The sequence below is a fragment of the Trichechus manatus genome, unplaced genomic scaffold (genome assembly GCF_000243295.1).
Source record: "Trichechus manatus latirostris isolate Lorelei unplaced genomic scaffold, TriManLat1.0 scaffold00033, whole genome shotgun sequence".
Classification (NCBI taxonomy): Eukaryota; Metazoa; Chordata; class Mammalia; order Sirenia; family Trichechidae; genus Trichechus; species Trichechus manatus.
The window spans coordinates 4742130-4766685 of NW_004443969.1; the positions used below are offsets into that span (position 1 = coordinate 4742130).

Consider the following 24556-nt stretch of genomic DNA (forward strand, 5'->3'; position numbering starts at 1 on the left):
ATATATATATATATATGTACTTATATATATACATATATATATATCACAAATGGTATAATTTTATGGTTCATGTGATGTTCACATGGGCAGGAATATTTACAAATTTGTTTCAGAAAAGTGTCAAATCAAAAATGAATAATTCATGGGGGACCTCATACCGTCAAGAAAGCAGTGCCAGGAGCAGAGTGTGTCCTTTGGACCCGGGTCCCTGCGCTGAGAAGCTTCTAGTCCGGGGGAACATTGATGAGAAGACTGACAGAGACAGAAAGCCTTGAATTTGGACTTCTAGCCTACTAGACTGTGAGAAAATAAATTTCTCTCTGTTAAAGCCATAAACTTGTGGTATTTCTGTTGAAGCAGCACTAGATGCCTAAGACAGAATTTGGTACCAAGAGAGTGGGGTGCTGCTCTAACAGAGACCTAAAACATAGAAGTGGTTTTGAAACTGTGAATGGATAGAGGAGCAGCAGTGGCAGAGGACCAGCAACAGCAGAGAACAAGTAGCGGCAGAAAAGCTGCAGCAGCAGAGAACCAACAGCAGCAGAACCCGGAGACCAGCAGGAAATGGCACTGGAGACGACCCCCGGAGCCAGAGAGCCAAATGCCTGTGCACTGGAGGCTTCCTGGTGGAGTGGGGTACCTCCAGGCACTTATCGGTGGAGCTAGGCTTGCTGACCCACAGAGCCAGGGAGATGACTGCCAGTGTGCAGGAGGCTTCCTGGCTAGTGGGGTGCTTCCGGGCACTTACTGGTGGAGCTACCGAGCTTTGGAACACTTGCCCCAGCAGGGCAGATGCAGACTTGAGGCCTGAGGAGCTGAAAGGCTAAGAAACCAGGAAGCAGAAGCTGAAGAGATAAGGAACACAAGAAGCTGAGCTGCCTCAGTCTCCAAAGGTATGGCCATGATCTCAGGGGTTTCAAAGGGTGGAGTTGTCACTCCGATGGAGTAGGAGAATGGTGTGCCTAAAGCCAAGGGAGCAGAGTTGCTGTCCCAGTGGGCCTGGAAGGCAGAGCTGAAGCCCCAGGCCGAGGGGGGTCTCCACTCAAAATCCAGAGACTATGGCCAATACCATGAGTCTGGAGGGCAGGACTATTGTGTAAATTGTCTCAGAGAACAGAGGATTATTTTCAAAGCCTGGGGAGCTAATGTAATGTGTTCTGCTGACTTGCTTGGTGTCTGTTATCTCTTTTCCTCCAGTTTCTCTCATTTGTGATGGAAATGTCTAGCTTGTGCCTGTTCTGCCATTGTACCTTTGGAAGCAGATAACTTGTATTCTAGATTTCATAGATGAAAAGGAATTTTCGGGTTTTGGACTTGGAGTTAAGACTTTTGCTATTATATGATGAGATGAATATGTTTTGCATGTTGCAAGTATATGATTTTTGCGGGGCCGAAGAGTGGAGTGTCATGGTTTGAATTATGTCCCCCAAAAAATATGTGTATCAATTTGGCTGGGCCATGATTCCCAGAATTGTGTGGTTGGCCTCCATTTTGTGATTATAATTGTATGTTAAAGAGGATTAGGGTGGGATTGTAACACTACACTTACCCAGGTCACATCCCTTATCCAATGTAAAGGGAGTTTCTCTAGGGCGTGGCCTACACTACCTTTTATCTTACAAGAGATAAAAGGAAAGGGAAGCAAGGGGGGGGGGTTGCGGATCTCATACCATCAAGAAAGCAGTGCCAGGAGCAGAGCATGTCCTTTGGACCAGGGGACCCTGCATGAAGAAGCTCCTAGTCCGGTAGAACATTGATGAGAAGGCCAACAGAGAGAGAAAGCCTTCCCCTGGAACTGACACCCTGAATTTGGACTTTTAGCCTACTTTACTGTAAGGAAATAAACTTCTCTTTGTTAAAACAAACAAACAAAAAAATGAATAATTCAGTTGAATGAGGCCCAACTCAGTGACCATTGTAGAATGGTAATCAGCTTTCCTCTAAGCTGAGGGTCACTTGGTAGATCGTACACATGGAGCATTTCATAGTATGTCACCAGACTTGAAGTTACTTGATTTATACTGTCAGAATAAAATACAAAATCAAGGCAATTATCTGGATAATTGGAGGTAGGGAGAATTATCTTTGCAGTATCCATCAACAATGATGTAGCTAATGAGTGCCTACCAAGAGCCAAGACCGTGCTCTATTTTGGAAATGAAGAAGAGTAGGGTAAAGACCTTATTTTAAAATACTTTGCTATATAACTCTCAAGAAAAAGTTCACATACATGTAGTAATTAGACAGTGAAATAATAAACTATATGTTTTTTAATAAAGCTACCATATAAATTTTCATAAATGGAAGAAACAGGTGTCAGCTGGAAGACTCAGAGAAGACTCTACAAGACAGAGGCAGTGGAATGCCAGAAGAGAATAGCAGTTATGAGCACAGGGTGAACCCATAACAAAAGAAGAGATTGAAGATGCCATCAAAAAACTGCCAACAACAACAACATAAAAGCCCAGGACCAGATAGCTCCACTGGGGAATTTTACCAAACATTCACAGGAGAGATAACACTAATTCTAATCAAACTTTTCAAAAACAGAAGAATAAAGAACTTTGTAACTCATTCTTTGAAGCCAGCATCACCCTGACAACAAAACCAGGCAAAGACATCACAAAAAAAGAAAATTACACATCAATATCCCTCATGAATACAGATGCAAAATTTTTCCAAAAAAATTCTAGCCAATAGAATTCAACAATATATCAAAAATATATATATATATATATACTATGATCAACTAGGATTCGTACCAGGAATGCAAGTGTGGTTCAATGTTAGAAAATCAGTGTAATTCACCACATAAATGAAGCAAAGGAAAAGAATCACATAATCATCTCAATCAACGCAGAAAAGGCATTTGATGAAGTCTAACATCCTTTCCTGAAAAAAACTCTCAGCAAAGTAGGAAGTGAAGGGAAATTCCTCAAGATAATTAAGGGCATATATGCAAAACCAACAGCCAACATTACTCTCAGCAGAAAAGACTGAGAGTGTTCCCCTTGAGAATGGGAATGAGATGTGCTTTATCACCACTCTTACTCAATATTGTACTGGATGTCTTAGCTACAGCAATAAGGCAAGAAAGGCAAATTTATCAGGTATCCAGATTGGAAAGGAAGAAGTAAAACTATCCTTATTTGCCAATGACATGATCTCATACATACAAAATCCCAGAGACTCCACAAGAAAGTTACTGGAACTAATAGTAGGACTCAACAAAGTGATAGGGTACAAGATCAACATACAAACAACGAAGTCTTTGAAAAGGAAATCAAGAAAACAATACCATTTACAATAGCCCCCAAAAGAATAAAATACCTAGGAATAAACCTAACCAGGGACATAAAAGACTTAAACAAGGAAAATTATAAAACACTACTGCAAGAAACTGAAGAGATCTATATAAACAGAAAAACATTCCATGCTCGTGGATTGAAAGACAACATTGTGAAAATGTCAATACTACCAAAAGTTATCTGTAGACATAGTGCAATCCTGATACAAATCCCAACAACATTCTTTAACAAAATGGAAAAACTAATCTCCAACTTTATACAGAAAGGAAAGAGGCCTGAATAGCTAAAGTAATATTGAAGAAGAAGAACAAAGTAGGAGACCTCTCACTTCCCAATCTCAAAACTTTATAGCCACAGTAATCAAAACAACCTGGTACTCATTCAATGACAGATACATAGACCAATGGAATAGAATTCAGAACTCAGAAGTAAATCCACCCATCTAAGGGCAACTGATCTTCAACAAAAGATCAAAGTCCATTCAATGGGAAAGATCCAGTCTCTTTAACAAATAGTCCTGGCAAAACTGGATATCCATGTGCAGAAAAAGGAATCAGGATCCATGTCCCTCACCATGCACAAAAACTAACTTAAAATGAATCGAGGACTTACATGTTAAAGCTAAAACTATAAAGTTCCTGGCAGAGAACATACGGTCAAAACTAGGTACCTAATTTTCAGCATAAATAGCCTATCAAACAAAACTAAAAATGAATGAACAACAGAAGGTGAATTAGATAACTGAGACCTCCTAAAAATTAAATACTTATGCTCATCAAAAGACTTCAGCAAGAGAGTGAAAAGAGAATCTACAGACTGGGAAAAAATCTTTGACAATGACATAACTCGTAAGAGTCTAATCTCTAAAATATATAGGAAACTTCAATTATAAACAACAAAAAGACAAACAATCCAATCAAAAAATGGGCAAAGGACATGAACAGACATTTGACCAAAGAGGACTTCAGGCGATTAACAAATGCATGAAAAGATACTCAAAATCATTAGCCATTGAGAGATGTAAATCAAAACTACAATGAGATACCATCTCATCCCTGCAAAAATGGCAATGATTAAAAAAAAAACAAAAAACAGAGAACAACAAATGCTGATGGGGTTGTGGGGGGGATTGTGAGTCTTACATTGCTGGTGGGATTGTAAAATGGAAAATAGTATGGTGTTTCCTCAAAATGCTGGAAATACAAATACCTTATCTAGCAATCCCACTCCTAGGTATAGATTCTAGAGATTTAAGAGCAGTGACAAGACTAGACATATTCTTTCCCATTGAATGGCCCTTGACACTTTGTCAAAGATCTTATAACATGGATGAATCTGGAGAAGGGAAGTAAGTCAATCACAAAAAGACAAATATTATCTGGTCCCATATTATAAAAAGTCAAGAATAGATATACATATAGAAAGCAAAGCTCTTTGATGGTTACCACGGATGGGAAGACAAGGGAGGGGGGATCACTTTCTAGATAGTAGACACTTGTTACTTTTGGTGATGGGAAAGGCAATACCACATATGGTATAAGACAGCACAACTTGACCAAGGTAAATAAAAACACTAAGAAGTACACGAGAAAAAGGGATAATTTTGATAAATGCTATAACATACACAATTTTGCAACAACAGTAAAAACAACCAAAAAGTATGTATGTGGTTACGTAGGTAGATGTGGATGTATATATGTGTATAGGAAAGCATATGTGAGTAAATGCACCTGCATGTATAGGTGTATCTGTGTGTGCTGAATATATATTCACATATATAACAAACCACGTGGAGGGCACATTTACAGAGGCTTCTTAGACATATTCATACAACTCATGGGATTGATTTATGGGTCAAAAGGCTTAGGACCATAGTCTCAGGGGACAGCTTAGTCAATTGGCATAACACAGTTTACAAAAATAATGTTCTACATCCTAGTTTGATGAGGAGCGTGTGGAGTCCTAAAAGCTTGCGAGCAGCTGTCTAGGATACATCTATGGGTCGCTACTCATATGGAACAAAAGAGAATGAAGGAAATCAAAGACTCACAGAAGAAACTAGTTCACAGAACTAATGGCCCACACAAACCATAGCCTCTTCTAACCTGAGACCAGAAGAACTAGATGTTGCCTGGCTACCATTACCTACCATTCTGACCAGGGACACAATAGAAGGTCCTGGATAGAATGTGAGAAAAATGTAGAACAAAACTCAAATTTCTAAAAAAGGCCAGACCTACTGGACTGATAGAAACTGGAGGAACCTCCTGGACTATATTGATAAGACATCCTCTGAACTTGGAATTGAAGCTATTTCTGCAGGTCATGTTTCAGTCAAATAATAGATTGGCTTATAAAATAAACAATACCACCCATGAGTAACGCGCTCCCTTAAACAATTAACTCTATGAGACCAAATGATCAAAATTTGCCGAAAAGCAAGGATGAGAAGGCAAGGAGGGGAAGGGAGTTAAATCAATGGAAACAGAACATGCAGAATGGAAATAATGAGAATGCTGACACATTGTAAAAATTGTAACCAATGGCACCGAACAATTTGTATAAAATTGTTAAAGGAAAACCTAAGTTGCTATGTAAACTTTCACCTAAAACACAATAAAATATTATTTAAAAAAAAGAATTGTTTTGTGTCATGGTTTCACTCGTCTTTATCCTGCATTCATTCTACTCCCATTTCTTTCCAGCAACCACTCTAATGAACCAATACGAACATTTACAATTTGGACCCCCAGATCCTTCTCTCCCTTTCAGGACAACTTCTTTTACTCAAATTCAGGGTATTTCCCCCAATATCAGTGTTTATTATGTGGCGTGAGCCTCAATTCAATATTCTGAAACCCAAAGATTGCCCCCTCCACAAAGTATAACGTGATTATCAGTATCAAGGTGTTTGAATTTCTCAATATTTTAAAAGAAATTGTTATGAATTGAATCCCTCAAAAATATGTGTCAACTTGGCTAGGCCATGATTCCCAGTATTGTGTAGTTGTCCACCATTTTGTGATCTGATGTGATTATTCTATGTGTTGTAAATCCTAACCTTTATGATGTAAATGAGGCAGGATTAGAGGCAGTTACATTAATAAGGCAGGACACAATCTACAGGATTAGGTTGTATCTTAAGGCAATCTCTTTTGAGACACAAAAGAGAGAAGTTAGCAGAGAGAAGGACCTCATTACCACCAAGCAAGAAGAGCCAGGGGCAGAGCACGTCCTTTGGACCCAAGCTCCCTGTGCCAGGAAGCTCCTACACCGGGGGAAGATTGATGACAAGGACCTTACCCCAGAACTGACAGAGAGAAAAAGCCTTCTCCTGGAGCTGGTGCCCTGAATTCAGACATCTAGTCTCCTAAACTGTGAGAGAATAAATTTCTGTTTGTTAAAGCCATCCACTTGTGGTATTTCTGTTACAGTAGCACTAGATAACTAAGACAGAAACTATATAAATAATTATAATCAACCACCTAGACTCCCAAACTCTAAACCCTGGTTATAAAAGGGCATCTATTTCATGATTAGATGCTAAAGACCAAATGAAGCTACTTTTTCACAATCATTTTTAGGACAAGCCCCTCCCAACATCAAAGAAAACCACTGTCACAGTATTTTTGATACCAGGGAAAACATTACCACATGTACTGAATTTACGTATATCCCTCCTTTTATAAAGTTGGACAAGTCCAGTAGCACTCCAAGCATCTGTGAAGGAAGCAGCAGGCTACTGGTGACTTTCCAGTCATTGTGAAGGGTGGTGGCAGCCAATAGCAGCTTGAATAGAAGAGCAGTCCAAGTTAGAATATTTTTGAAGCACTTAGACATCTATTTCTATAGCTCTCTTTGGTCTCTTTATACTTACACGCACACAGGCTCACACACACACACACACACACATATTTTCATATTGTTTTTATCTGTCTAAAGCTCGTATTGTGGCAAGACGCTAGGCTGTCCTCTCCCTCAGTGTTGCAAAATCATTTTTCCCTTTCTTCTCTCTCAAGCAGAATTCACATTTTTGTTAGATCTCAATTTGGAAAGAAATCATACATTTAACATTTTCAAAAATTCACACTAAAGTATGAGTTACTGGATGATAGGTTTAATTCTACCAGGGAAGTTTAAATCGTAAAACAGACCTCCATTAACCCAACTGACTCTCTACTTGGTAGAATGTGTGGGGAAGATATTTGATTGGAGTGTACACCGGGATTCCTCCATGACTGTGCTGACATGAATAAAAGAGGGAGTAGTCAGTTGGTATTCCACTTCTGAAAGAAAACAACTCAAAATATAGGCCACTGTTACTGCGCTAACTCACTAGGCTTGTTTGGAATCATGACAACTGGTCTATTACTTATCTAGTAAGAATGGATGGCTGCTTTGGGATCTCTCTCTCTAACTTCACCATAGCCTAAAACCTACTGATTAAAAAAAAAAAAATTAACGGAAGAATCATGTACCTATATATCAGTACCTCTCTTTATACAAGAGGTATTTTTATGAGCTAGTTTTACCTATATTAAAATTTCATAAATAGCAATCTAGTTTAAATGCTTGCAAAAAATGATTTTAAAGAAACTTGAAGTACAGAACACACACACAAGTTCTCACATGGATTCACAAAAAAGTTTCATAGAAAGTTGGTCTTACTTTTTTTCTCATATGAATTGTCTCTTCACTTTAATGATGTTTGACCAGATGGAAAGACACCTTCTTCATCAATTATTTCCCACTGTGCTTTAGGAGTGTATATGTACTTCTGAGTAATATTTTATCATAAGACACCTGAGCTACAGCTTCATGAGCATGAGAGTTGCAAAATGAAATTGAACTGCTCTAGCACCAAAGCCATAAGCAAGATGACAGATATTGATTGTGCCCCAAGATGTAATGTAGGCACCTAATGGGGCATGGTAATGTACAATGAATCATTAGAATATTATTTTAAATTTCCCATTCACCTGGGGGATTGCTAACAGGGTATTTCACCTTGAAGTCACTCTTCTGCCTCCCCAAACTAGGACAGCATTTGATAAAGGTCATTTAGTAAATGCTGGGCTTTTAGCAGCATTGGGAAAATTAGTGATTATTTTTTAGATCCCAGATAACATATGTCCATGCTACTGAGGATTAGGAATCTTTACAAGTTTTTAAAAAATTCATCATTGTTAATCAAAACACAAAGGCTGGGAAATTTATGTGTAAGAACTGGACTCTAATAATCACAATAACATGAAAACCAGTATTTATTGAACACTGACCATTGCTGGTTGTACGAGTGCTTCACATGCATTATTTTCCTAACGTTTACACTAACTCTGAGTAAATGCTGTTATTATCTTCATTTTCAAGATGTGAACACTGAGTCAGATGAGGTTAAGAAACTAGCCTGGGATGGTCAAACACTTAGAAAACAGTGGAGTCAAGATGAAAACCTAGATTTCTCTACATCTAGAGGTCACATGCTCTTTGTTGTTAGTTGCCATTGAGTCGGTTCCAACTCACGATGATCCCATGTACATTAGAATGAAACATTGCCCGGTCCTGCACTATCTTCACAATTGTTGGTATGCTTGGGTCCATCGTTAAGATCATTGTGTATTTTGAATGCCTTCCAACATAGAAGACTTATCTTCCACAGCTATATCAAACAATGTTCTGTTGTGATCTGTATGGTTGTCACTGGCTAATTTTTGGAAGTAGATCACCAGGTCTTTCTGGTCTTTCTTAGTCTGGAAGCTCCTCTGAAACCTGTTCACCATGGGTAACCCTTCTGGTATTTGAAATACTGGTGGCATTAGTTTCCAGTATCATAGCAACACAAAAGCCACCACAGTATGACAAACTGACATATTGGTGGTGACCAGGGGCAGATTAACCAGTAAGCAAGGTACATATGGGCTTACATTAAACAAGGTACACACAGGCTTACTTGTGTTTACTTACTAATCTGAAGTAACAACTTCACGTGGGTTTCATGACATCTTTGATGTAGTGAAAAACAGGTGAAATTGGGCACTACAGATTAGTAAGTAAGCACTGGTAAGCCTGTGTGTACCCTGCTTATTGGGTAATTCATCCCTGGTGGTCACACACTCAGTAAATAGCAGAGCTAAGATGAAAATCCAGATTTCTCCACATCTAGAGATCACCCAGTCTTAACTACTATATCAGCTTGCCCAAAGAAAAGCTGTGAGACCTACAATCATTCTTCAGGATATTAAATGTCTGCTCATCTTGTTCCTGTATTTCCCACTCTACAGCAGGTTGCCTAGGCCTACCTCCTGGTCATAGCTATGAAGACATGAAGAATGTTCCCAGTGTTCTTTCTATGGCCTTCAAGTTGTAGGCATTTGTCATTGCTGCATGTTGTCCTTACCCACTAACAGTCTCCATGGAGAGCCTGATGCACCTGATAAGAATTCTTGCCTTGACCATCTTCCCAACCAAATTCCCTGTCCTAGGCTCCTTTCTCTCAGGATGCTCCAAATACAAAGATGATTTCAGATTTTATTTATTTATTGCCTGTGCATCAAATCTATTATTCTTCCTGCCTTACCCTTACCACTTTCTTCCTCTGTCATACCTGCTTCCTGGCAGCCAGCCAATACCCTACTTTGCTTCTGAGACATCTGCCATTTGAAGAAAGCGGTACTGCATGGTGGACAGGGCTAAGTTTCTGATCTTAGGTAGACTTGGTCCAAATCTGATTTCTATGACTCCTTAGCAGAGAATTGGGGCTAATCTGATCTGATATTTTGGTATGATGTTTCCAAATTAACCTTTTAGCAGGGTTTTCAAACAGTTAATCCAAATACTTAAATGATGTAGAGCTGTGAAAATTGTCAGAGATATAAATATTTTGATGCCATGAAAACTTTGTTGCTATCACATTTTGTCACATGGGCAAAAGTATATTATACTCAACACAAGATGTGGGCCTGATTCGGCAATTTTCTCCCAGAATTGTTTAATAGCGTAATTACAAAGCTCAGAGCCTTGATCAAGTTTTCTCATGAATCTTTTGATTCAATCAATGGAGTCAACAAATATTGACCATGTGCCTACTGTGTGCAAGGCTTCCATTAGTTTCTAGAAAGTTAGCATTTACCAAGGCATTATCTCTGCCTTCAGGATTTCTTTGGACTATTCGGAAACAAAGTGATTTGTGCCATGATAAAAATTAAGGGAAAAAAAAAAAAACTTCTGGAAACATAAATGAGGGAACACTAATATTCTCAAAAGGCAGGGGGAAAGGAGAAGGGTCAGTGACATCTTCCCAGAGAAAGTGACAAAAAATGAGTTACAAATTTTGAGGGGCAGTTGTCTATTCAAAGAATATGGGATTGTATGAACAGAAGTTTGAATTAGCAATAGAAAAGTTCCACAGGGATAGAGTATTTTTACACATTAGGCCTCATTTAAAGAAATTTACTTTGAATAATCAGCTCAGAAAGTGCTCTGAAGAATGATAAGCTTTCACTCCATACAGGCAAGAGCTGCCAGATCCATCATCACTTCTCCCTCATAACTCCCTGCCTCATTTTGTCTACATATTGCTTCCACCTAACAGCCAGAACTGGTGAATATTTGGGTTTATGTCCAGGCAAAAAGAGAAATGTATATCCCTTTTTCTTAGCCTGGATCTCTCTTCTTAACCTATTCAAAAATTTTTTTCAAAGTCTTTGAAAACCTTATTTGCTAACATTTTATTGGCAATGCAATATCAAGGAACAAGAGTGAGGGAAAAGGCAGGTTAAGGAGGAGTAAATATAACAGAGTGTGTTACTTGTTGTTGTTAGGTGCTGTTGAGTCAATTCCAATTTATAGCAACCCCAAGTACAACAGAACGAAACACTGCCTGGTCCTGTGCCATCCTCACAATCATTGCTATGCTTGAGCCCATTGTTGTAGCCACTGTGTCAATCCATTTCCTTGAGGGTCTTCCTCTTTTTTGCTGACCCTTTACTTTACCAAGCATGATGTCCTTCTCCAGGAACTGGTCCTCCTGATAACATGTCCAAAGTATGTGAGACGAAGTCTTGCCATCTGTGTTTCTAAGGAGCATTCTGGCTGTATTTCTTCTGAGACAGACTGTGTGTTACTTAGCTGATCAGAATTTGTGACAAGCTATTTGCTCAGTCTTGCAAGACATCTTCAGAGAGGCTACATGATGGTGTTACAAGTCTAAAGAATCCATCCTGGGAAAGAATGGGAGAAAAATTTATCCACAAGCTTTCACAGTTCACTCCAAATCATTTGCCATCAAGTTGATTTCAACCCATGATGACCCCATGTGTCAGACTAGAACTGTGCTCCGTGGGGGTTTTCAACAGCTGATTTTTCAGAAGAAGATCTGCAGGATTTTCTTCTGAGGTGCCTCTGGATGGACTTGAACCTCCAACCTTTCAGTTAGCAGCTGAGTGCATTGATTGCATCTTCCAAGGACTCCAAAACTTACTCTATAGGATGTTAATGGCCATGCACTTCTGAGATACATATGCATAGGGGCTAAGTATGAGCTCTGGTGTCTTATGTCTCAGCAGTAACAGGAAAACCCCAAGGTGGGAGGCAAGAGGTTCAAGGCACAAGAATGACATGAGCTGCTGTTGGATTGTACTTATGCATGGAATGAAGGATCAGGAATAGCTGCCACAGTGAAAACTCGGTTTGTGGCAACAGCAACTTGACTAAGAAGATCCCAAATACTTGCTAGAGCTCTTACATTCAGAAAGCAAGTCTAGACTGAAGAAGCCTGAAGAACAGAAACTGAATCTGATACATCCTCCACAGCTGGGTGGGCATTTCCTCAGAACAAAAGTCTCTCTATTTGTTAGTATCTGTCCTCCGCTTAGGAACCCTGTTGACGCAGTGGTTAAGGGCTTGGCTGCTAACTGAAAGGTTGGCGGTTCAAACTCACCAGTGGCTCCTCAGGAGAAGGATGTGGCAGTCAGCTTCAATAAAGATTACAGCCTTGGAAGCCCCATGGGGCAGTTCTGCTCAGTCCTGTAGGGTTGCTATGAGTCAGAAATGACTCAACGGCAATGAGTTTGGGTTTTTTTTTTTTTTTTTTGGCCCTTCTCCTGCTCTGCCCCTGCCCTATTGTTGGTTGCCTGTACTTTTAACTCCTTGGCCTTGCCTTATCCTACATTTTAGTGGATAAGGGAAGCTCGAACTTTCCTTTGCTGTTAGACAGACCTTGGCTAGAAGTGCTACCGTCTGCTGACTGACTGGAATTACTTAATCCCAAGTGTGATTTTTTTTCATTTGAGGTATGGGGATAAGCCTACTTCCCTAACAATACTGTCTCGATTTTTAAGTGAGATACATCTCTGAAAGGCCTAATAAAATTCTTGATCCATCGTAGGAGCAAGAGAGATAATAGTTTTTTTTTTCCCCCTGGATTATTTCATCTGCCTATTTTATGGTTCACCTCTCACCCTGATCTTAGGTGTTTTTATACATATGTTTTCACTTCTATTTTACTTCTACACATGTAAGAGGGCCTCCACAATACTTCTATTAGGAATACTTTCACAACAGTGAAACCTGGTAAAAAGGTTTGTGCCGTCATTAATCTGCAGTCTCTTAGATCAATTCCCCTCCTTCCATATTTGGTTTGGTGATGCTGAGGCTAGGATTCAGCAAATACATCTCTCCTTTGCCAATAGGTTCTATGTCAGACTCTGCCAAGTGGTACTAGAAGGAAACCAGGGGGCTGGAGGAGAAATAAGGAGCTTGCTTCTTCCAATTTTGCCAGCTGTCCCTGAGGTGTCACTTCAGCAACGGCCCTTCACCCCAGCAGTGGCAATTCATTCCAGTTTCCATCTCTTATATGGGTCTTCCCAAGCCATCCTGTTATGCCCCTCAGAGATAGCAGAAGCAGCTGTGGAGGACCACTTTATTAGAGGTCTAGGCCCCAGTTACACAGTTTCCCTTCTCTGAGCTTCTGATATGGTGGCACAAGCCAGACAAAGCTTCCCTACTAGGAGGTCTGGATCCCAAATACACTGGCCCTTCCTCCAACCTTCTTGGTTCTAATAACCTCAACCCTTTGTACCCCCAAACCATAGAGGTGGCAGCTGCTTCCTGCAGCTATGAGCTTGGTGCAGTCTCAATGTTCCCTTTTTGCCTTTTCAACTCTCCAAATACTTATTTAATCAATTCCCTATATTATGATTTATTTCTTAAAATATCTAGTATAGTTTCTATTTTTATGACTGGGCCTTTATGGATACAAAGGATATCAAAATCGTTCATGCCTACAAAGGGGAAGAAGTTACCAAAGAGCAACATGAAGGTCGAAAGTAGTATACGGGAAAGTAATCTGGAAAACCCACAAACCTTTCTATGAAAAGAGGGAAGGGTGAGAATATTTTTAAAAATGCACACACACACACACACACACACACACACACACACATTTGGCATTTGTTTATCAGCTAATAGAATAACCACCCAAAGGTTAGCCGTATCTACTTCAATCTACTATCCACTATAATCCTTTAGTATATAGGGACACTCAGGATGTCTATCCACTGTTTATCCTCCAGCTGCCAATTTACCAAATTCTCCGTATATCACATCGCACTTATGTACCTGTTTTTTAATGTCCTACCACTTTTATTTTATTTTATTTTTGGTGAAGACATACACAGCAAAATCTGCTCCCATTTCACAGTTTCTAGACATAATGATCTGTGACGTTGGTTAAATTCTTCACACTGTGTCAACATTCTTCTTATTTCTATTCTAGTTGCTTCACTTCCATTTACTTAATCTTCCTGCCCACCACCCCCCAACAACTTTCTCATCTATGCTTTAAAATAGCTGTTGACACTTTGCTTTTATATATACAGTTTTTTTTTAACCAACACAATACTGAAGGGTGACAATCTTTACTTTTTGGGCTAAACTGTTACTTAGATTAAAGGTGACTTCGGGGGATAGTTTCAAATGAAGGTTTGAAGAGCAACTTAGGGCTGTAGTCTTGGGGACATCCCTAGACTCAATAGGTCCAGTAAGTGGATTCTTTAAGAATTTGAAGTTCTGTTCCACATTTTTTCTCCCTTTTTATCAGAATTTCTCTATTATATTCCTGAATATAACATTCAGTAGTGGTAGCTGGGCACCATCTAGTTCTTCTGGTCTCAAAGTGGAGGAGTTAGTGGTTCATGTAGGCAATTAGTCCTGTAGTCCAGTTCCTTCTCTAATGCTTTATTTCAGACAAATAAAGATCAATAGTTGTATCTTGTATTACACCCATAACCTTCTAAGACCCTAGACACTACTCACCGTACTGGGAGGTAGAACATAAACTTTAAGAACTATATTATGCCAACTGACTCCATTGTCCCATGAGACCGTGTCCCTAGGCCCCCAAACTAAGAGAACTAATCCCATGAAGTAGCTGGTTATGTCTAATTAGTATTAGCATCTGTATCCCTCCTCCGTTCCTTTTTCCTTCCTTTTTTTTTTTTTTAGTTGTTGTTATTGTTGCAAAACCATACACAACCTAGCATTCATCCCTTCCCCCTATGTACAACTTATTGATATCACTTACACTGGTCATGCTGTGAAAACTTCAGTGGCACAGTGGTTAAAGCACTTGGCTTCTAACCAAAAGATCGGTGGTTTGAATCCACCAGCCACTCCATGGGAGAAAGATGTGACAGTCTGCTTCCATAAAAATTTACAGCCTTGGAAACCCTTTGGGGGTGGTATGAGTTGGAATTGACTCAACAGCAGTGGGTTTGATTTTTCATTTTGGGCTTCCCATTTCTATAAACCAAAAATGACTACTACCTAAGGAATACTTCTCCCTTTCCTCCCTGCCCCTCCCACACCACCCTGGTAAATACTAATGAATGTTAGTTACTGTATATTTTACTATTAATGTCATTTCATAAAAGTGAGAAAATACAATATTTGCTTTTTTGCGATTGACTTATTTTGCTCAACGTAATGTCTCTGGGTTCATCCATGTTTTTTTTTTATTTCTGAGTAATATTTCATTGTATGTATGTACCACATTTTACTTATCCATCCATTCATCCATTGATGGGCACTTAGGTTGTTTCCATCCTTTTGCTACTGTGAATAGGGCTGCAATGAACATAAGTGCGCGTATGTCTGTGTCCTTCTGTTAGATCCCTATGGTATATACCTAGGAGTGAAATTGCTGGGTCATATGGCAGTTCTACCTCCAGTTTTTTGAGGAACTATCAGACTGTTTTCCACAAAGGCTGTACCATTTTGCATTCCCACCAGCAATGGATGAGGGCTCCAATTTCTCCACATCCGCTTCAACATTTCTTATTTTTATTTTGTGTTTTTTAAATCTTAGCCATCCTAGTGGGAGCGTTGTGATGGTTAAGCACTCGACTGCTAAACAAAATTTGGTAGTTTGAATCCACTAGTTGCTCCTTGGAAACCCCATGGGACAGTTCCACTCTGTCTTATAGGGTCGCTATGAGTTGGAATCAACTCGAAGTTTTCGGTTTTGGTTTAGTGGGAGTGAAATGGTATCTCATTGTGGTTTTGAGTTGCATTTCTCTGATGGCTGATGATACTGAGCATTTTTTTCATGTGTCTGTTGGACATTTGGAAGGATCCCTGATGGTGCAGTGGTTAGAGAACTAGGCTGCTAATCAAAAGGTCAGTGGTTTGAACTCACCAGCCACTCCATGGGAGAAAGATGTGGCAATCTGTTTCCGTAAAGATTACAGCCTTGGAAACCCTATGGGGCAGTTCTACTCCATTCTATGGTGTCACTACGAGTCGGAATCAACTCGACAGCAATCAGTTTGGTGTTTTTATTTTTTTGGTTGACCACTTGAATATTCTCTTTGATGAAGTAATTGTTCATGTCATTTTCCCAGTTTTTGATTGAGTTATTTGTCTTTTTGTTAAGTTGTAGATGTTTTCTATATATTTTAGATATTAGCCCCGTATCGGTTATATCATGATTTTTTTTCCAGTCTCTAGGTTGTCCCTTTAGTCTCTTGATGAAGTCTTTTGGTAAACATAAGTATTTAATTTTTATGAGGTTCCACTTATCTATTTTGTTCTCTGTTGCTTGTACATTTGCTGATGTGTTTAATAATCTATCACTGAAAAAAGTTAGGTCCCAAAGTTTTTCTCCTATATTTTTATCCAAGAACTTTATGATTTTAGATTTAACATTTAGGTTCTTGATCCATTTTGAATTAGCTTTTGTGTATGGTGTGAGGTATGGATCTTATTTTATTTTTCTGCATGTGGAAATCCAGTTTTGCCAAGACCGTTTGTTGAATAGATTTTGCCTTCCCCATTTATTGGATTTGCACCCTTGTTGAAAATCAATTGACCATAGATGTTTGGATTTATTTCTGGGTTTCAATTCTATTCCATTGGCCTATGCATCTGTCATTAAACTAGTATCACACTGCTTTGATTGCTGTAACTGTGTAATATGTTTTGAAGTCCAAAAGTGTGAGGCCTCCTACTTCTTCTTCTTCAAAATTGTTTTGGTTATTCAGAGTCTTTTATCTTTCCATATAAAATTGAGGATTAGATTTTCTATTTCTGTGAAAAATGTTGTTGGAATTTTGATTGGAATTGCATTGTATCTGTAGATTGCTTTGGGTAGTATTGATATCTTGATTATATTAAGTCTTCCAAACCATGAGCACAGAAAGTCTTTCCATCTATTTACGTCTTCTTTAGACACTTTCAGTAAAGTTTTGTAATTTTCATTGTATAAATCTTTCACCAGAGCCCTGGTGGTGCAGTGGTTAAGTGTTCAGTTGCTAACCAAAAGGTTGGTGATGTGAACTCACCAGCTGTTCCTCAGAAGAAAGATGTGGCAGCCTACTTCTGTAAAGATTTATAACCTTGGAAACCCTGTGGGTCAGTTCTACTCTGTTCTATAGGGTTTCTATGAGTTTGATTAAACTAGATGGCAATGTGTTTTCGGTTTGGGCTAGGTCTTTCACATCCCTGGGTAAATTTATTTCTAGATATTTTATTTTCTTAGATGCTATTGTAAATAGAGTTGTTTTCTTAATCTCCTTTTCAGATTTCCCCTTGCTGGTATATAGAAACCCAACTGATTTTTGTGGTTGACTTTGTATTCTACAACTTTGCTGAATTCCTCTATTAGTTCTAGAAGCCTTTTAGTAGATTTTTTTGGGGGGAGTTCTATATATAGGATCATGTCATCTGTGAATATAGATAGTTTTACGTCTTCCTTTCCAATTTGGATACATTTTTACTTCTTTTTCTCTCCTTATTGCTCTGGCTAGGACTGTCAGTACAATATTGAATAGGAGTGGTGAGAGTGGGCATTCTTCTCTTGTTCCCGTTTTCAAAGCAAAAATTCTTAATCTTTCTCTGTTGAGTATAATGTTAGCTGTTGGTTTTTTATAAACGTGTTCTACCACTTTTGACATCCAATGCCAATACCTAAGACCAAGTTGATTCTTTTGGTATGTTTACAGAGGATTAAAATCTCCCTTCCCAACTTCTTATAAAAGAACATTCTCTATATTAGTTATCAAATTATGATATACCCCAATTAATTATTTCCTCATAGATTTCTGAGTTTTCTGAGGAATTAATTTCTCATGGATGATATTTGCCTATATGGTGGGTTGTGAGTATGGAGAGTAATGAGATCATGGGAAAGGCTATGTATGTTTTAAAATGCTTGCAAATGGTTTCCCAGAGATAGAGTAATACTTACAGAGGTTAATATTTGCTCCTTTATGATATAAAAGAACAATTTAATCAACTTGGGTGGCAAACATAAAGGTAGATAAAATGAATTGAACACAATTGAGTTCTCATAGACATTCTTTAAAAAGACTACCAAATTAGCAAACACCAGAGCAAAATGACAATTCAGCTCCTACTCAAACACCAACACTGCATCGGATCAGGAGATATGGCTTTGGATGGGGACTTCTTTCATAGCAATAAAAATTTATAACAAATACATATGTGTATTAACCCATGAAGAATTTCACATGTATAACCTGTTGCTGTCGAGTGGATTCTGACTCATAGTTACCCTACAGGACAGAGTAGAATGGCCCTATAGAGTTTCCAAGGAGCGGCTGGTGGATTCAAACTGCTGATCTTTTGGTTAACAGCTGAGCTCTTAACTACTGTGCCACCAGGGCTCCTCTTTCACATGTATAGTTTTAGGTATCTCTATAATTATTAGTGAATAATACTGAAATATATATACATATATATATATATTTTTTAATGAGATTTCCTTGTTCCTTTCCCAAATTACCTGGTTATCATTTGAACTAGGTCCTGGGTGGTATGAATGGTGAATGCACTTTGCTGCTAACTGAAAAGAGTCAGACTGCCTGGATTCAAATCCTGGTTCTGCACAGTCTGATCCTAGGCAAGTTACTCAAAGTTTTGTGCCTCAGTATCCCCATATGTAAAATGGGGAATAACATTATCTTTCTTGTAGCGTTTTTTGGGTATGAACTAAATTAATATGTGTAAAGCTGCTTATAGCATAGCCACACATATAAGCAGTCTAGCTCCAGAGTTCAGCTCTTATCCACTATTTTTTACTGACAGTTTTTAAATTTTCCTATGTCTACATTTATCTGTCACTACTCTAAATTCTTGAAGCACACCCTCACAAAAATAGACAATTAAGTACTTAATTACATAAAACATCAGGTTATGTTCTAAAGTTTATAAAAGATAAATGAAAATATGTGCTTATAGGATATCTACAGATGTGAAAATTGAGGCCCAGAAAAGGCATGTACTCCCTAAAAATTTACCAAAAGCCAGGTCTCTTTATTCCTAGTTCAATGCTTTATCTATCATGTGAGTTTTATCATCTTCCATTGGTCTCTAGTCACTAAAGTTCTTAATTTAAAGAACACTTTAAAAAAGACCCACTATCTTTTTTTATTATAATTCATTTTCCATATTCAATTTTCCTACAGTAATGAGTGAATCTTCTAATTCTCTTTTCAAGTCAGAAGTACTAAGATTGTTTGCTAGTTTATTGTGTTCCATTCCCCATTTTGATAAATCCCACCTTGTCCATTATGACATCTCTGAATTTTTTAAAGATTTGAACATACCCCCTTTTATCTTTCTGGGCCTCAGTTTCCCTTTAGATCCCCACTATCATTAATCTAATCTCTTCCCTTACATCCCTGACCATGCTCTACCTTCTTCTGGGAAAACCCTTATTCTAAATTCTGGAACTCTCTTTGAACTACTGGAATGCTCTCCTTTTCCTTATTCCTCAGTGCCCCTCACTCCCACTATCTTTTGCCCTCTCTCTCTGCCTTCTGTCACTTTTCTGGGTTCTAAAACAAACAAACAAAAAAAAGTCTTTCTCCATTTACCTCAGCAACTTCAAGCAAGCTGATATCACATGGCTCCCCACTTTATATCCAGACCACTCTAGTCAGCTTAGGCCTTTGTGTGCTACTGTGCTCTCTCCAGCTCTTTATCTTTTCCTCCAGTTGCTGCTGTATCTCATAATTTCTTCTGAAGCTTTTTCCGGGTATGCTGCTAGGCCTGCAATAATATAGCACACAATAGCCAAGGCCTACTCCAGTTTCTAGCTCCCCATTAATGTCTCTGATCATTTTCAGGGCATGGAAAAATCCATCCCTCCCCATGTGCTGAGCATCTCACGTGGCATCTTCATCAAAATCAGTTACATAGACATGCACATTCAAAATAACAGTAATGATACTCATTGTTATTGATTGAATGGTGTCCCTCCTAAATGTGTATCAACTTGGCTAGGCCATAATTCCCAGTATTATGTGGGAATATGTCCACTATTTTGCGATCTGATGAGATTATCCTATGTACTGTAAATCCTAACCTCCATGATGTTAATTCTGCAGGATTAGAGGCAGTTATGTTAATGAGATAGGACTCAATCTATAAGATTAGGTTGTATCTTGAGTCAATCTCTTTTGAGATATAAAAGCAAAAATCGAGCAGAGAGGATGGGGTCTTCATTACCACCAAGTAAGAAGAGCCAGGAGTGCACATGTCCTTTGGACCCAGGGTCCCTGCTCCTAGACCAGGGGAAGATTGATGACAAGGACCTTCCCGCAGATCCAACAGAGAGAGAAGGCCTTTCCCTGGAGTCGGTACCCTAAATTTGGACTTCTAACCTCCTAAACTGTGAGAGAATAAAATTCTGTTTGTTAAAGCCATGTACTTGTGGTATTTCTGTTATAGCAGCACTAGATAACTAAGACACTTATCATCACCTCCATCTTGTTAGCCAATATTTACTGAGTGCCTGCAATGGGCCAGTCACTGTGCCAAGTCTCAGACAAGAATTATTTCATGCAATTCTCACAACTCTATGTGATTTTTACTGGCATCACCCCCATTTTACTGCTGAGACACAGGCTTAGAGTTTAGATGGCCTGCCCAAGGAAATAGCAGAGGCAGGATTTGAATCCAGACAATCTACATTCAGAGTTGAATGCCCACCCAACCACCACACTTTGCTGCCACTGGCCTTCCCAACCACTGAACCTATCTGTATACCTAAGAACGAATGCTTCCCACCTGTCTACTTTGCATTACAATCTATTTCCAGTTCTATTTTTCTGGAGAGCAGAAACTATAATATTTTTCTTAGTACCAGCATGCCTATCTTAGTGTCAGAATCTAAGCTCCCAGAGAACCAAGATCATGTATGTATTGCTCACACCTGTATCCTCAGTCCTTAGCACGATACCTGGGTACCTGGTTGATGCTCAGTAAGCATTTGTCAAAAGAAGATAGCATACATCTAGAGAGATGAAGCTCTTTCTCCATCTCATGTTGCTTTACCCAAATACAGAACCACACCCAAGGGCAGGCAATGTTGCTGCTACTGCTGAATGTGCTAGTAACACTATACGATTAGTTATTACGAATATTATAATTTATTGCATTTGGAATACTACTTGTTTTTAGCTTATGTTTAAGACAGCTTTAATTTAGTTTTATATAAATAAAATACTGAAATGCAAAGTAGTTGTTCTTAGGAGTTTCTGGAAAATATGAGCATGTGCATACAAATCTTATGTACCTTACCTCTTAAAATCAAAGAGCATGTTCATTACTAAATGATGCTCGATGCATGGTTCTTACTTTGTGGTTGCACATGTGTCTGTGCCTGTGTTTGTCATTACTGTTATTCAATTAAAAGAAAATTAAAATATTTAGGTTCGTTGATCATTGATAACTTTAAGGGCTCATTTAACAGCCTCCATTAGGGGTGTTTAAATTTCACAAATGTATTTTTAAACGGAAAATTAGCTTTAGGGATAAAATTTTACAATATGTCATTTTGTCTGAATATAGAATTTCTGGTGGGCTAACCCTTATTAAAGAAAATAACCTCTGAACAAATACTATATTAATTAGATATGCAAAAGTAATCTATTGAGTAAGAATACACAAGCCAATCCAGTTATAACTAAAGCTCTCCACTTATATCCCTTAACCAGGGAAGAGATAAAATATGTATAATCCTTATATGGAGTATCTGATAATGGAATTTGCAAAAGGGATGTTTATCCTTCCTAATTCTTGGTCAAAGTTTTATATTTATTCATTCATTCTATTTTTTTGTTGTTGAGATTTTACAACTGTTTCCCATGAATACTAGATGCACACAGAAAAAGACACTGAAATAAAAGACACAAACATGCTAATCAGTTCTTAAGAAAATCCTTTTTGTTTTATGAATATCAAGTCTAAGAACATTCCAAGGTGATCTAATTAAATTCTGAAATTAAATATCTGAAAATCAGTTCTTCCTGAACTTATCTCCTATGTGCTTATCTTGAAAGCATGCATCTTTTCTTTAGTGAGTAAAGTCTTCTCAGAAAAATAGGTAAAACTTTTCTCAGGGAATGCCATGTTAGGTGGGAAAGTTCCTAGGTAAGTCACCAGTGACAATGAATCACTTCTGTTAGTGTGCAAGGAAAATGGCACTTCGTATGCTGCAGAAAAGATTCATGTAACAAACCAGAGAGCAAAGTTGGGCCATCAAACCTACAAACAAAGAAAGGTTTTCCTTCCTTTACGGAGATTTAAAGAAATGGAATAATCATGGGTTTTGGTTTTTATACAAGGATATTCACTACAGGTTTAATTACAATAATAAAAAAAACTGGAAAGTGACTAAATGTTCACCATTCAAAATATGATATCCACACCTTGGAATAATGTGAAAGCTTCAGGAACGATATTTTCAAAGAATTTGTCATGAAACCAGAAAATTTTAAGCAGAAAAAAATTACTTGTAATTTTTTATTTCTTTATTATATTTTCTGAATCATACCAATTTTAAGCAACATGGACTTTTAAAATTTTTAACAAATTTTCTAGCCCTCAGGATAACAAAAGACTATTTAAAAATGAAAGGAATTACATATGCAGAAATCCATCAAGTATAACTGGTGTCCTCAGTAAGGCAAATTTCATTAAATGCCTTAAAACATCCTTAGTATAAATCAACTGTAGGAAGAAGGACAAAACCCTGAGGTATAAGAATGCCAGGACATGGTACGCACTCCAAAAACACCTTAATGATAGGTATGGGTCATATTTGATGCTTTTTTATATCAGAATTCTACTATATTTTCAAACACTAATAGCTTGATGCCACTGATAGGATCATAATTACAAACTCATTGTTAAGTATGTCTACTAAAGTGTCATTATAAAATCCAATTCAACTAACTTAATCTCAATTCATCTTGTACTGGGTTGGATAATGTCCTCTTCAAAATTCATGTCCTTCCTAGAACCTTAGAAGGTGACTTTATCTGGAAATAGGGTCTTTGAAGAAGTAATTATTTAAGATGAGGTCTTACTGGAGTAGGGCAGGCCCTTAATCCAATGTATCTAGCGTCCTTACAAGAAGAAGGCCATATGAAGATGGAGGTAGAGATTGGAGTTTGCTGCACAAGTCAAGGAATTCCAGGAGCCATCAGAAAGTGGAAGATGCAAGGAAGAGTCTCCCTTAGAGCCTTCAGAAGGAGTATGACCTTGCAGGAAATTTACTTCAAGACTTCTGGCCTCTGGAACTGTGAGAAAATGAATTTCTGTAATTGTAAGCCACCCTGTTTGTGGTACTTTGTTTTGATAACTCTAGGAACCTATTACGTACTTTCTCACATAAGTTTTGTGAGTTCATATTACCAACCATATTTACAGGATAGGTTAACTGAGGCTCAGAGTTTGTATAAGTACCTTGCCCAAGATTACACAACTAGAACAGCTAAGCAATGACTCAAACCTAGATCTTAAAATCTCAACTCGAGGAGAATGTTTTTCTCCTCCCCTTCTTTCTTCTTCCCTTTTGCTTCTTCTTCTAGCCAAATACTGTCAGTTCTTTATGTCTCCACAAAACCTTTGCTAGCTACCTCCAACCCACGGTGGTGGCCCTCTGAATATCTGTTGAGTTTCCTCAATTTGATTATGGGTGTGAATTTTCTTGAGGTCTTCCTTTCAAGGGTCCTTTGCCTACTCCTGCTTCTTTCCTTTCCCTTCTTCATTTCCCTGCAAAGCTGGTAGTAGAGTGGAAAGAGTCTCAGCAGATTTTGAAGGCAGGAAAGTGTAGGGAAAAGACCACCAAGAGTAGGAAGCTCATTTTGCAAGGGGTGTACGAAGAGGTGGAACAACCCTGGAGAGCTTACCAAACGCAGAATGGGACCCTGAAGTGAGATACTCAGGACAGAAACTGGCCAGAAAATGGGAAATATACCCTTTAGAAAAACACAAGCCCTAAAGTGATATTCTGTAATAAAGATCATTCAGAGGCATTTATTGATAATCAGTCTCTGGTGAAGAAGTCATTCTGACCTTTTAAAAACTTCTTGGACCAATAAATCATCATTATTATCACCATCATCAGCATCATAAAGACAACAACATTTATTGAGCTTTCACTTTGTGCAGACATTGTGTTAAGGGTTTTACATGCATTATTTTTTTCATTTCTAACATCAACCCATTTTACTCTTAAGACAACTTAGTCTTTGAGGGGTTAACAAAATTTCTTTAAGGACATGGCTAATAAGAGCTAGAGCCATATTCAGACCCAGGTCTATGTGGTGCCAGGCTCTACTCTTGACCAGTTGCAGCTGTGAAACAGATTCCAACTCATGACAACCCCATGTATTTCAGAGCAGAACTTCGCTCTATAGGGTTTTCATGGTTATGACCTT

The 24556-nt window shown here is 38.3% G+C and overlaps 1 protein-coding gene across 3 annotated transcripts in view; it reads right to left on the bottom strand.

Annotated features, from left to right (window-relative positions):
• Positions 1-24556, bottom strand: part of DPP10 (dipeptidyl peptidase like 10) — a 1865365-nt gene that overhangs the window by 1783523 nt on the left and 57286 nt on the right. The window lies entirely within an intron of this gene.